This window comes from Plecotus auritus, assembly GCF_963455305.1.
Source record: "Plecotus auritus genome assembly, chromosome: 6".
In the NCBI taxonomy this organism is placed as follows: Eukaryota; Metazoa; Chordata; class Mammalia; order Chiroptera; family Vespertilionidae; genus Plecotus; species Plecotus auritus.
Window position 1 is genome coordinate 141,751,073 of NC_137773.1, and position 14,492 is coordinate 141,765,564.

The 14,492-nt window shown below is 40.8% G+C and overlaps 1 protein-coding gene across 6 annotated transcripts in view; it reads left to right on the forward strand.

Annotated features, from left to right (window-relative positions):
* The window catches only part of ATG7 (autophagy related 7), a 267,739-nt gene that overhangs the window by 1,039 nt on the left and 252,208 nt on the right, over positions 1-14,492 (forward strand). The window lies entirely within an intron of this gene.

Sequence of the window (14,492 nt, forward strand, 5' to 3'; positions counted from 1 at the left end):
CGGTTACCCAGTAATTTCAGCTCCTTATCCCTCCTTCAGGCTCCTAAGGATTTCACTTTCAGTTTATTGCCCACACATCTCTGAAAGCTGCTAGTTTGTCTTCCTCTTCCCACCTTTCCATCTCCAGGCTAGGCTCTTTAATTTTATTTTAGAGAGAGAGAAAGAAGCATTGATTGGTTGATCCACTTATTTATGCATTCATTGATTTGCTTCTTGTATGTGCCCTGACCTAGGATTGAACCCACAACCTTGGTGTGTTGGGGTGATGCTCTTAACTGACTGAGCTCTTTGGCTAGGGCTCATTTAGATTTTTTACCCACAGTAAACTCCACACCAACTGAGAATTTTGTTATGCACCACTAACATTGAGGCATGGGCCCTTCTTTTTAATCATGGGGGCAGCATTGGTGGTGATAGTCAATAGTACAATACTTTTAATGGATGGTAGGTGTTTCAGATCCTGATAGATGCCTTTAAAAAAAGAAAGGAAGGAATATAGTAATGGGGTAGAAAGTAACTGGGGGGAAGCAGAAGAAGCTTTTCTCTGAGGAGGTGACAACTTCTCATGTCACATGAAGACATCAGAGAAAGCTTCATGTGACATATTTTGAAACCATTTAAGAAATTAAGTATAGGGCTCTTGTTCAACCACAGGTCCTTTTTCTGTTCCCAGCCAGCCTCTCATAATAAAGAATAAGCATAAGTATTTATGGAGCTTCCGCTATGCTTGGCACTGCTCTGCAAGCTGGAAATACTAAAACGAGTAAGATACACCTCCCTGTCCTCAAGGAATTTTTTTTTTTCTACTTCAAGGAGATAGACAACAGCACTATTGTATGAAGCTATTGTAGATGTTTTCTAGAGGAGGATTTAGGGTGCTCATAGGTCAGACTCGGGGATCAGAGAAGGCTTCTGTGAGGAGGTGTCGCTTTACCCCAGTCCTAAAGGTGAGAGGTGGGAAGATAGTGCAGACCCCTGGGAGTGGTGTGAGCAAAGGCTGTGGGTGACAATGCATGACCTGCCAGTAGTTCACCTAAGTTGGAGTGTGGAGTTGTAGAATAAGAGGTGACTGAAAAGGTAAGTAGGAGACAGATCATGAAGGGCCTTGTGGGCAATAGCATGTTATGAACACAGACTTTGGAATCTAAAATACTTGTGTACCAATACTAGCATTGCTGCTGAACTAGTTTTGTGACCTTGGGCAAGTCACTTTCTAAGCTTTAGTTTTCTCATCCATAAAAAGAGGAAATATAAGCCCTCCCAGGGTTGATGTGAGAATTAAATAAGGTGAGTGTTATCCAGTTGGCTCTGGTAGATGGCAAACAATAAACTGCAGCAGTTAATATTGCTATGTAGAGAAGATTGGACTTTACTTTGAAAGGGTGGTGCTGGAGAATGGGGCACTGAAGGATTTTAAACAAGGTGTGACAGGCTCTCATCTATTTTAAATTACTCAGACAGCATTGTGGTGATTACATTGAACAGGATGGACCAGCAGGGAGACCAGTCAGGGCACTGTTGCTGTGGTCTAGGTGACAGAAGAAGGAGGCCTGAATCAAGGCAGTGACTGTGGAGAGGGAGAGGGCTGGTGGATTTGAAAGAAAGGAAGTGGGATTTGCTGGACTGGTGTGACCCCATACAGGGAAGAGGAGGGAGAAAGGAATCAAGATATTGGGGTAGAAGATAATGAATCCTCTGAGTGGTAATAAGTAGTAACAGAGTTCTTTGATTAGAGCAGTGGTCGGCAAACTCATTAGTCAACAGAGCGGCAAACCGCAGCTCGTGAGCCGCGGTTTGCCGACCACTAGATTAGAGTTCCCTGATTATTCCTGACCTTCTCTCAGATTGCCTCAGTTTTCCAGTTTTACCCATGGAATAGTGAAGTTCATAAATGCCTTCCTCTTCTCTATCTCCCAATCCTTACTTATACTTTTCTCAATGTAAGTAAGACCCAGTTGTGATTCAAGGGTGAAAAAATAGGTGCTGCCTTGCTACCAAGTAGACAATATACATCTCCATGGTCTTGGCAGACTGGGTAACAGCCTATTCATTTGGTATCAGTCTAGCCCCAGAATGATCACCGTTGACCTTACCTCATACTTTCTTCATTCTGATTACCCTCTTTTGAACTTGTTCTTGTTTGACAGTCTCTCTTTGTGTGGTGTAGAAAGGAAGTCCTCTTTCCTCAAGGGGTCTGATCATGAAAAGCAGGACTTTTTCTTGAGATAACCTAAGGCCCCATCTGGCTTTGTTGTAAACACACACATCACATCGTGCTCTTGATACTGTCACACTGTCAGCTCTTAGCATTGTTCAGTGCTTCTCATTTGTATGTGAGCAGCTCTTATCTGTCTCCTTGTCTTTCACATTTTCATCCCTCTCCCAGCCTCTTAATCATGCCTTTGAGGCTTCCAGTCATCAGACCCCATGTTGCCAGAACTCCTAAACACTTTTCCTTCCTAATCTTTTGAATTCTCAGCAGTTCTGATATTGCCTGATATTCTTTCACATATGAAAAAACTCTCCTGCTTTGTAGTATTTCTCCATTGTGGGCTCTTTTCCTCCTTTTGTCACTTAAATGCTAGTTTTCTCCAAGGCTCTGCCTTCTCTGCTTTTCCCAAGCTGCAACTCCCATTTATGTGCCAATGACCCCTGCTCTTCTTGAGCCTGGATCTCTCCTGAGTGCCAGCCCTCAAACTCACCAAGTTCAAAATGAAGCTCAGCGTCTCTCCACCAAACCTGTGATTCACCATTCTGTAGTCTCACTCATTCTCCTTCTTCCATTTAGTCATTCAAAACAGAACCCTGGGAGTCATTGTGGACTTTTCCCTTTTATACCATCCCTCTGAGCCCAGGTAGTCATCAGAATCCTTGATATCTATTGACACATCTTCCTCTTCTCTATTTTCTCTTCTACTGCCTTAAATCAGGTTCTTCTTACTTCCTGCCTATATTCCTGCATGGCCTCCAAGCTGGTTGCCCTGCCTTAGCAGTCTGGCCCTCACTGGTGTTTGTGCCCTTTCTAAAATACAGATCTTTGCTAAAATACAAATCCCTGTTTCTTCAGTCTAATTTAGATACCCCCTCCTTCCTCATCCCATAACACCCTATACAAACATCACATTGTACTGTCCTAGTTTTACCCACAAACTGCCATACTGTCTTTCCTGGTCTGTCTAACCCTTAAAACTATTAGATCCTTAAAAGCAGGAGCCATAGCTTTTTTTGCCATTGAATCCTGAAATATAGCACTGGGACTAGTACATAATATGATTGTTTATTGGAGGAATAACTAAATGGAAACTCCAATGACTTTGGCACATGTTTTGTTGATAATATTAGTTCTACTTTTGAGTACCTTGTGTCAGATACATTATTTTCTAATTGAATCCTCACAATAATTCTGTATCATATGTGGTGTCTCATCTTATACGTGGGGAAATAGGCTCAGAGAAGTTAAATGACTTGTCTGAGATTGTGTGGCCAGAAGCAGAAGTGGAATTTGAACTTGGGTCTCTTTGGCTTATGAAGAAGCTATGCCCTTCCATCTTTGTACTGCCTCCAGTGTATCGGACTGCATTGTTGTCCAATTGTGGGGGGTTTTTTTGGACTGAGATTTATAACCCTATATTACCTCTGAAATTTTTAATCTTGTTAAAATTGATTGTAGGCAGTAAGAATCTTTTTTATTCTGAATTTTTGTTATCTGTTGTATTGCCTATTCCTTCCTGCTTCATGTCCTGTGTAGAGCTGATAAGCAAACATTGTTATCCAAGTCACTGATAAAATATAATAACAATACCGCATTGAATCGATTTGTCTGTTTTACTGCTTAAGCCCCTGACACAAGGTTCAGCATACATGAAATACTTAGTAAATACTGATGAATATTCATTAATATAGTTAAATAAAATACAATAGTCCCACCTTATCCATGAGGGATACATTTCTAGACCCACAGTGGATGCCTGAAACCATGGATAATACTGAACCCTATATGTATTATGTTTTTTCCTATGCATACATACCTGTGATAAAGTTTAATTTATAAATGAGGCACAGTAAGAGATTAACAACAATAACTCAAAATAGAATATTTACAATAATATACTGTAAATTATGTGAATGTGGTCTCTCTGTCTAAATATCTTACTGTTCTGTACTCACCCTTCTTGTGATGAAGTGAGATGATAAAATGCCTATGTGGTGAAGTGAATGATGCAGGCATTGGGATGTAGGCTACTCTTGACCTTCTAGCTATATATTAGGAGGATCAGCTGCTTTGGGTAATCCTGGATCATTGAGCCATGATGATGATATCTGGTCAGATGTCCAGAGTAGGTGATGTCAATAGTTGAGAATCCTTGATAATTGAAGAGTTTGTTTTTGTTTCTATTTTTGTTTACTAACAGGGAGTAGCATATAGAGTGTGGATATGCTGGACAAAGGGATGATTAACAACCATGGCAGGACGGAGCTGGATGGGGCAAGATCTCATCACACTGCTTAGAACAGTGTGCAATTTAAAACTTATTAATTGTTCTCAAATTTTTTAATTAATATTTTTGGACTGTGATTGACCTTGGTTAATTGAAACTGTGAAACAGAGGGACCTACTGTAAAAATAAATTGAACAGGACCAAAGACTGAGCCGAAGACTTACCACTATTAGTTCCTTTCTTATTAACATCAGTTAATTCTTTAACCAACATTCTTTGAATAAGATTATCTTACCATTTCTTAATTCCTCTATGTTAGTATTTAATTCCTACATCTTCATCTTATCTATTAGGATATCTGGAGCAGTCTTGTCAGAGACCTTGCTGAGTTCCAGATATATCCTGCTTATGGCTCTTCTGTGGCCAAGGCAGAAATAAGTTACTTGGTAGTGCCTTCTTCTTAAATAAACCATAGTGGCCTCTTGTGATTACTCAGTACTGCTGCATACAGTTGTGCAGGTTGTGTACTGTACAAAAGGTCACATCTGAGGGGGTTCTGTTTAGATATAGGTATTATGGATGTATTTTTATAATGACAGTTTTTTTTGGCAGAAAAGAGTAAAAAAGCCTTGAGCTTTCTGAGAAAAGGAAGTAAAATGTCTTGAAGGGGTACAATTTTCTAACTGGACAAAGATACCATGTGGACTAGAATGGCTCATATGGCACTTTTCCTTGGAGCAAAGTATCTGTTCAGTGGGATATAGAATCCATCCTTATTCTCATCTTTGGAACTCAAATATTTTGAAAATCTGAAATCAAGTACTGGCTTGCCCCAATTTTTTAGCACTTCTCTCATTTTCCAGAACTCCTTAAAGGTCCCAAAAATGGAAACCATAGAAACCTGTTATTCATAAGCAAGCCTTCATTTTTTCAGCCAGCTTTTAGGAAACCATCACAGATTTTAGTTGTTGGTTTACATTAACGGCTCCCCAGCAAATCAGGTAAATCCAGGTGGCTGTATCTCATATATAGAATGGAGCAATATGACACTGTTGGTTGGTGAATTAACAAAAAAACACTCAAAAGTAGACATGCTGTTTGTTTTCCATCATCCTTGTGTTGTCTCTTTCTCCACTTTCCCAGATTTTCTCAGCTTTTACTCTCACTCCTTCATAGGCATGCCACACCCCCACAATACTGGTATCTAGTGGGTCCATTCTCAAAAAACTGAGGCTGGCTGTGAGCAGATTATATGTGAAGGTTCGGGTTATTACAATAGAAAAAATAAAAGAAAAGCAATTCCCAGAAGTAACCAGTGAGAATGCAGGTTACAGTTTGAAGACTATGGAAGTGACTGATTGACCTTCTTAAAGGAACAAATGTTGATTCTGTAGGGTAGGTGGCTCACATGGAGGTGAGGGGACAACCCGTCCATAATAGCAATTATCCTGCCTGCTTATGTAATCAGCTATTACCATCTAACAGAACAGTCACAAAAAACCATTTTGTCTTGTGGAGACATCAGTTTGGCTTAGGGGCATCTTGACTCGAATGCAGTTTTTAAAAGAAATTGAGGCATCTGTACCCAGCTGGTTCCCCTTTAGGAGTCCTGAGTTTTCATCTCCCTGTAAAGCCTAATCTTTCTTCTAAGTTTGGAACTTCTCCCCCTGGTTTTGGAAATGAAGGTTTTTAAAACCTCCCTCTTTAGCAGTCTTGCAAATTATTTCCAAGACTCATGAAGTTGCAGAAGCATCATTAGCCTACAGAACGTGCATTGGCCCCATATGCCAGAGGGGCCCTCTCCCCACTTCTGGCCATCTCCACCTCCTTCTTACCCATCAGCAGCTAAGAACATATTCTGTTTGTCAGTGGGGCTTGGTCATGTGGTTTCGTGCTTATTTTAATGACTGCCAGAGCTCGAAGCCCCACAGCTGGGAAAATGAAAACAGAAGCTTGCTCTATGTGCTCCATTTGGCCCAGAGGAGCTACTTCAGGACCAAATTGTGGTTATTCTGGCACTTTTGCTAAGTGAACGGCCCCACGTGGCCTCAGAGAAATTGAACAGAGTGCTCCTAACCCCTTAGAACTTGTCCCCTGGACTTCCCCTTGATGATCTGTAGCAGGAGACCATCTGTTTCCTTTTAATTAAACCGCCTCTGTGACTACCATGAAGACTGCTGAGATTTCAGTGCGATGTGTTTTGAGGCAGGTAAAGTTTTCATAGTGAGCATGGGAAAAAGCAACCACATTAGTCAGGCACTGTTGTGTGTGTGGGTCGAATGGGGGGCGTGACAAGAAAAACTGATAGCAGCTACCATTATTAACTGCTGGCTGTATTCCAGGCACTAACAGGAGCATCACATACATTCTCATTTAGCCTTCCCAACAACCTCCTGGGTTGGGTGTAATTATCCTTACTTTATAGATGAGGACATCAAGGCACAGGGGATGAAGTTACCTGCCCATGTCTACTCAGCCAGTGAGAGGTGGAGCCAGAACTCAAAATTGGGTTTGTCTGACGGAAGACCAAGCTCCCAACTACCTTAGCTTTTAGCATTTTCTCTGAACCATTCAAAACTCCCGTGCCCTTCCCAAGCAAACAAACAAAAGCCCAACAATACACATGGAAAAATTATAGTTAGATTTTTTTAGTATAGTCAGGCTGGTCTGTTTTTCTGCCCTCCTTCTAAGGGTCTAGTTTCCCTAAAGACAGGTTTTTTAGTTTTCTATCTTTCTGATTGCTGTTTACTTTCTACCAGTTTTACTTCTTCATTTCAAAAATACTGTACTGGTGTAATATTTGCTGTGCCCAATCCTGTTGGTCTCCCCTGGAGGGAGAACGATTGGGCAGACTCAATCCAGGAAGCACTTCTGCTCCAATTAATTATATAAGAAGCAAAGCCAAAATACTTGCATCTTCAGCAGCTTTAATAACAAAATGCTAGAAAAATGTATGGAATGATGTTTCGTTTAGACTCCTTGTTTAGAACAATTAATTTTTTTTCACCAAAGCTACCGGTACATTTAAATACGTCATCTGTTAACAGTTGGATGAATACAGGAAGGTTCTTTGTAGGATTGGTATAGCTTGAATATAGGGTTTTCTGTTCTACTTTTTTATTCAGGTATAACATACATATAGTAAAGTGCACTCTTTGTAAATATATAGCTCATAGATTTTTATATATGAGCTATATAAAAATGGTGCCTTATAACCACCACCCAGCTCAGGGTATATAGAATATTTCCAGTTTCCCAAGAGGCTTCCTCATGCCCCTTCCCAGTCAATAGTCCCACTCCACCCTGTAATTACTATTCTAACTTCTATCACGATGGTTGGTTTTGTTCGTTGAACATACCATACGCTGGGTTTGTGTAGGCCCTAAAATTGTCTTAATATTTTTACTTTGGGACAGTTACAGAAACCTTACAAGAATAAGGCAAAGACCTTCCATATACCTTTCTCCCATTTAGATTTTGTCCCAGTAACATCCTTTATAGTGAGAGGTGTTAATCCAAGATTCAGGTGTTGCCCCCAGTCATCAAACTTTTCTAATCTTTCACTCTGGAATAGTTCTTTAACCTTCCCTTGATTTTAAGACCTTGACACTTTTAAAAATTATAAGCCAGCCAGTCCCAGTCATTTTGTTGAATGATTTTCAGTTTGGGTTTATCTGATATTTCCTCCCGATTAGACGCAGGACATGTATCTTCAGCTGAATATAGTGGAAATGTTACTTTTAGTGCATTCTGTTGACAGCACACAATGTCCAGTTGCCCCATTACTGTGGGTGTTAACTTTGATCCCGTTACTAAGATAGTGTCTGCCAGATTTTTGTCACTGAAGAGTCACTTTTTCTTTCCTTTGTAATTAATACATTTGTTTGTGGAGAAATTCTCTGAGTCTGTGAATGTAGGCTTTTAACTTGTGTACCCACTTTCAGGAAGAGATATTCTTTGTTACTTTTGTATTTGATTAAGTTTTCATTTAAATTGATTTGTACATGCATATTTCCTATCCTCTGAGATCTTAGTCCTTAAGAAACAATAAATAATAGGTTTAGAGACCTTCCAAGTCATATGGCATATCTCCATATGTTCTTGACTTCTTACTCCTGTCTCCATATTCCATGGTAATAAGCCTGAAGTTTGTCCTCCCAATCACAGAAGCCTGAGGTTTTTTTTTCTTTCTCTTGTTTCTCTTAGGTTTCTAGATTTCTTTCTCTTGTTTCTCTTAGGTTTCTAGATTTCATATTAGTAACATTTGAGAGCCATTCTTCAAGGGACTAAGGTATATTGAGAGGAATATGAGCTAGAATTTATATTTGTAGACTTGACAGGCAGATAGAATGGAGACATATGCAAAAAGTTGAACAGCACTACTAAATGTAGAGGTAGCTTAGAGACAGAAGTGATTAACTGTAGCTGATGGATGGAGCATGAGAGGAGTAAAGAAAGTGAGGGGCAGCTCTGGGAAGGCTTTCTGTAACAGAAAAATCTCTGATCTGGATTTTGAAAAGTCCCAGGCAGTCATGGGGGCTGGTGTGCCTTTTAGACGGGGGGGGGTGGGGGGGGGGGCGGCTGTTCATTCAGGGTTGTGGAGGCAGGACAGCAAGTATGTTAGAGTAGAGGAGCACCAAGCAGCTCAATGTTTCTTTCGCATCAAGTCAGAGGTGGGGAGTAGCAGGGCCAGCAGGGTGGCACTAGAGAAGTTGGAAGGCAATCACAGAGGTCGAAGAGAAAGTAATGAAGGAAACCAACAGCGGTGTGATAACATACCTGTTTAGGATGTGAGATACCGCTGATGTAGTCTTCCCCGCATATTATGAGCTTCAATAAATATCAAATGAGATTCATCTTGGCTTAATGATGCTGACATATGTGTGAGAGTGATCTGTGTAGACTGCATTTACCACTTCATGAAGATGTGTTTGCATCATTACAAGGTACATATTGTAGACCAGCAAATGTGGCCTTGGAATCTGGTCTTGGAATCTGTTTCCCCCTCAGCATCCTTGCAGATCTCTGCTACTCTCTAAAAATATTTTTCCCAAAATGTCAGTCTCCCTAAAAACAAAATACATTATTGTCAACTTCAAAGGATCAAAAATAACATGTTTGGAAGATCATTTAGTCCAGGGGTCAGCAAACTACAGCTTGCAGGTCAGATCCTGCTCAGGGCCTTCTTGTGTGTGTGTAGCTATGAGCTAAGAATGTTTTTTACATTCTTTAAGAGTTGTAAAAAAAAAAAAAAAAAAGAAGAAGAAAGAAAATATGACAGGAACTGTTTTGGCCTGCAATGCCTAAAATATTTACTATCTGGCCCTTTTCAGAAAAAGCCTGCCAACCCCCGGCCTCTTGCCTGGCTGCCTGATACAGTAATCCTTTGTGCACTGTTACTTGGCAAATAATCATCTAATATATGCTTGAACACTTTCACTAATGGAAAATTCATTTTCGTTCTAGTCATTTTATTTCCTATTTGGACAATTCAGGCTATTAGTAATTTTTAAAATATGCTGAAATTTGTCTCACTATAGCATCCATCCTTTGGCCCTTTTGTGGGGAAGAGAGCTATTATTTCATGTCAACATTTACTGAGCTAATATACTCTAGGCACTGTGCTAAATGCTGAAAAAAAGATGAATAAGACATGTTTTTTTCATCAAGGATATCCCAGGTGTTATTTCTTGGCACTAAAACAGTTGAGCTGGCAGTGTTATCTCTCTCATTCCCTGTCTTTCAGCCATTGGGTTAGGACTTTTGTCTTTAATGCTTTTACTTATTTTTGAATTGTTATTTCACATACACAAAATTCAGAAGGGCAAAGGGTCATACAGTGAAACTAAGGTTCTCCTGACCCCATAGCTTCTTTCTTTGGAAGTCACTACTAATGTACATTTCCTGTAGGGATTTGATGTTAAAGAACAACACGAACACAAGTTTTAGATCCATTTGGACAGGAACTTTTAATTAAGTCTCCAAAGGTACTATTTTTAATCTATTTGTAAGTTTCTGAGAATGACTTCGTTTTATTTTCATAAAAGCCTGAAATTTGCACCAAGTTTGGGTGGTAGACACAGCCCCAGAGGGTCCCTATTGCTTAACCACCCACCTACTTTTTCAGTTTAATCTTAACTAGATGTTTTTGTTACTGCTGGGATTCTTGTTCATTACAGTATTGAATCCTCATGAAAGCCCTTCCTCTTTCATTGGAAGTGACACAATCCCTTCTTGTGTAACTCCTGGGTTTCATATCCTGAATATGATAGAAATCGTTTGAAATAAAATTGAGCCATACTTATAATGATGCCTCTGTCAGTTTCTTTTCTTGACTATGTCTGTATTTAATGTTGAAGGCCAGAAATCTCACTGCAAGTCTTAATTTTTAGGAAGCAGGTAATGTTTGGACCTAGGTTAGTTACACATAACTATGTATCAATGACTCACTTCCCACTCCCCCCAGAATTCCCTCTCATCATTACTTCTTTAATCTTCTTTTCCACTTTAGGGACGATGGCAATGTGACATAGATATATAGGTTCCTAAGTGATACATTTATATTTGAGTATCCTATTCAGATGTTTCCAGCAGATACCTAATCACATGTTGCTGCTGTTGCTTAAGACCTTCCCATTTTCTTAGTCTGTCAAACAACAGTTCAGCAGCTAAACACCAGCCATATTCTTTTGTGAAATAGGCTCTTGGATTCTGTTTGGAATTTCTCAAAGATCAAATAAGTCAGAAATGTTTGAAGGATATATCTGTTACGCAGATTACTTTCTTAGTATGCCTGTCCTTTATCTTCTAAGTGGTCATCCTGAATAAGTTCACCAGCTGCTGAAGTGCTATGTGGAAGAGAGTTTTCTCCTTTGTCCCTGGCACTGGTAAAATTCCATCTTGAACTCAGCAGGTCATCAAAGTGATGATGTGAACAGGTTTCTGTTGACCTTTAAGAGTGTGTAGGGACCTGATGCCCCATCACACAGAGGAAACCCATTTGTACCGCTCTCTGCTACTGTGTTGAATTCCTTCCATATTGAGTGATTGTTCTGGCCACTGGCTTCTTCTTCTTGGTTCTTGAGTCAAGAGAATGTGTGTGTGTGTGTGTGTGTGTGTGTGTGTTTTCAAAATAATTGGTTATTTTTTAGCATATGTGGGGCTGATGGGCAATATAAACGTTCTGAAGGGGGGTGGATAGGGTACGCCTTCCTTCAAGGAAGTATAGTATAGTATAGTATAGTATAGTATAGTATAGTATAGTATAGTATAGTATAGTATGAAAGTCGGGGCTTTGAAGCCACCAGACCTGGGTTATAAACTCAGCTCTTCCACTTTCTGTGTGACTGGGCAAGTTACTTGACTTCTTTCTTCTTCCCGTTTTCTTATATTTTTTTTAAAATCTTTATTGTTCAGAATATTACAGTTTTCCTCTTTCCCCGCCCCCCCCCCCCCATAGCTCCCCTCCACCCGGTTCCCACCCCACCCAATGCCCTTACCCACCCCCCCACTGTCCTCATCCATAGGTGTATGATTTTTGTCCAGTCTCTTCCCGCATGCCCCACACCCCTTTCCCCCCGAGAATTGTCAGTCCACTCCCTTTCTATGCCCCTGATTCTATTATATTCACCAGTTTATTCTGTTCATCAGATTTTTTATTCACTTGATTTTTAGGTTCACTTGTTGATAGATATGTATTTGTTGTTCATAATTTTTCTCTTTACTTTTTTCTTCTTCCTCTTCTTTAAGAATACCTTTCAGCATTTCATATAATACTGGTTTGGTGGTGATGAACTCCTTTAGCTTTTTCTTATCTGTGAAGCTCTTTATCTGACCTTCAATTCTGAATGATAGCTTTGCTGGGTAGAGTAATCTTGGTTGTAGGTTCTTGCTATTCATCACTTTGAATATTTCTTGCCACTCCCGTCTGGCCTGCATAGTTTCTGTTGAGAAATCAGCTGATAGTCGTATGGGTTCTCCCTTGTAGATAACTGTTTTTCTCTTGCTGCTTTTAAGATTCTCTCTTTGTCTTTTGCTCTTGGCATTTTAATTATCGTGTGTCTTGGTGTGGTCCTTTGGATTCCTTTTGTTTGGGGTTCTGTGCACTTCCTGGACTTGTAAGTCTATTTCTTTCACCAGGTGGGGGAAGTTTTCTGTCATTATTTCTTCAAACAGGTTTTCAATATCTTGCTCTCTCTCTTCTTCTGGCACCCCTATAATTTGGATGTTGGTACACTTGAAGTTGTCCCAGAGGCTCCTTACAGTATCTTCATATTTTTGGATTCTTTTTTCTTTTCCGGTTGAGTGTTTTTTGCTTCTTTGTATTTCAAATCTTTGACTTGATTCTTGCGATCCTCTAGTCTGCTGTTGGATCTCTGTATATTATTTTTTATTTCAGTCAATGTATGCTTAATTTCTAGTTGGTCCTTTTTCATATCCTCGAGGGTCTCACTAAATTTATTGGCCTTTTCTAGAAAATTCTTGAAAAACCTTATAACCGTGGTTTTGAACTCTATATCCAGTCGTTTGCTTTCCTCCATTTCTTTCATTTGTGATCTGTTTCTTTGTCTCCACATTTTGGCTGCTTCCCTGTGTTGATAGAGTGGCTTTGTGTGCTAGGTGTCCTATAGCTAGGTGTCCCAGTGGCTCAGCCTCCCCAGTTACCTGAGGTGGACACTCTTGGTGCACCCCTTTGTGGGCTGTGTGCACAGTCTTATTGTAGTTAAACCTTGATTGTTGTTGGTATCACTGGGAGGAATTGACCTCCATGCCAATTGGCTGTGTGGATCAGCTGTGTCTACGATGGGAGAATTTCTGTGCTGGAGACACCCTTATTGGGCAAGATTTGCTTCTGTGGGGCTTTGGTGCTCACTGAGTCTTCCCCCTTAGTGTGTCCCTTATGGATCTGAGGAGTTGTAATCTGGATGGTCCTACTCTGACCCCTGGTACACTGGCTCTTGGATCTCCAAGGAGGTGCTAATTTAGCCTCTGCCTGAGGCCACCCAGCAGGAGCTACGGAGAGATCTGCAGATTCCTCTTTGTTTGGGTTTTGGAGGTGCCCAGATGAGGCCCAGCTGTGAAGCAATGCAAGCTGCTGTGGGGCCTTGGGCCTTCTTTTGGATATTCTTGGTCTCTCTGACTCAGGTGCAATTAGATAGGTAAGTTTAGATTTCAAAGGACCAGGCCATTCATATGCAAAAGCCTCTGTGCACAGCTTGGATGGGGCGGAGTCTCACGGTGGAGCAAACATCAATGGCTTCCCGTCAGCCCTGCCCTAATAGGCCCCCGGGTCTCAGTGTCCCTTGGTAATCGCTGCAAGCACCTCTGAGAGAAAGCCGCCCTCAAGTTCCGCCCACTGCCAGAGAGTCCAGTTTTCTCCCCATATGAGTCTGGGTCCCCAGAGTCTCGCCTGGAACTGGAGTTCAGAGCAGTTGGGAGCTTGTGTCTCCCTCAGGCGTGAAAAAGCCAGCCGCGTACTCAGTTGCCAGCCTTCTCCACGCGCACGCCTCCGTGCCTCTACCCTTTACTTGCGCAGCTCCTCTGAGACTCAGTGTGCTTTTCTCTTCCCTTCTAGTTGTAGAATTTCCACTTAGCCAGCCTTCCTGTGGTTCTGAATGATGTCCGTTTTGTCTTTTAGCTGTAGTTTTGAAGTGGTTGTGCGAGGCGCCAAGTTCAGGTGTTTACCTATGCCTCCACCTTGATTTCTCCTTCCCGTTTTCTTTTCTGTACAGCCGCTATTACAGTGGTCCTCCCTTATCCATAGTTTCACAGTATTAGTTACCTATAGTCAATCTTGGTTTAAAAATATTAAATGGAAAATTCCAGATATAAACACGTCATAAGTTTTACATTGCACAACATTCTGAGTAGCACAATGAAATCTCATGCCATCCCACCTGGGACATGAATCATCCTTCTGTCCAGTGTATCTACACTGTATATGCTACCTGCCCAGTAGTCACTTAGTAGCCATCTTTGTTATCAGATGAACTGTCTCATTATCACAGGATTTGTGTTTAACCCTTATTCATACTTAACAGTGGCCCCAAATCA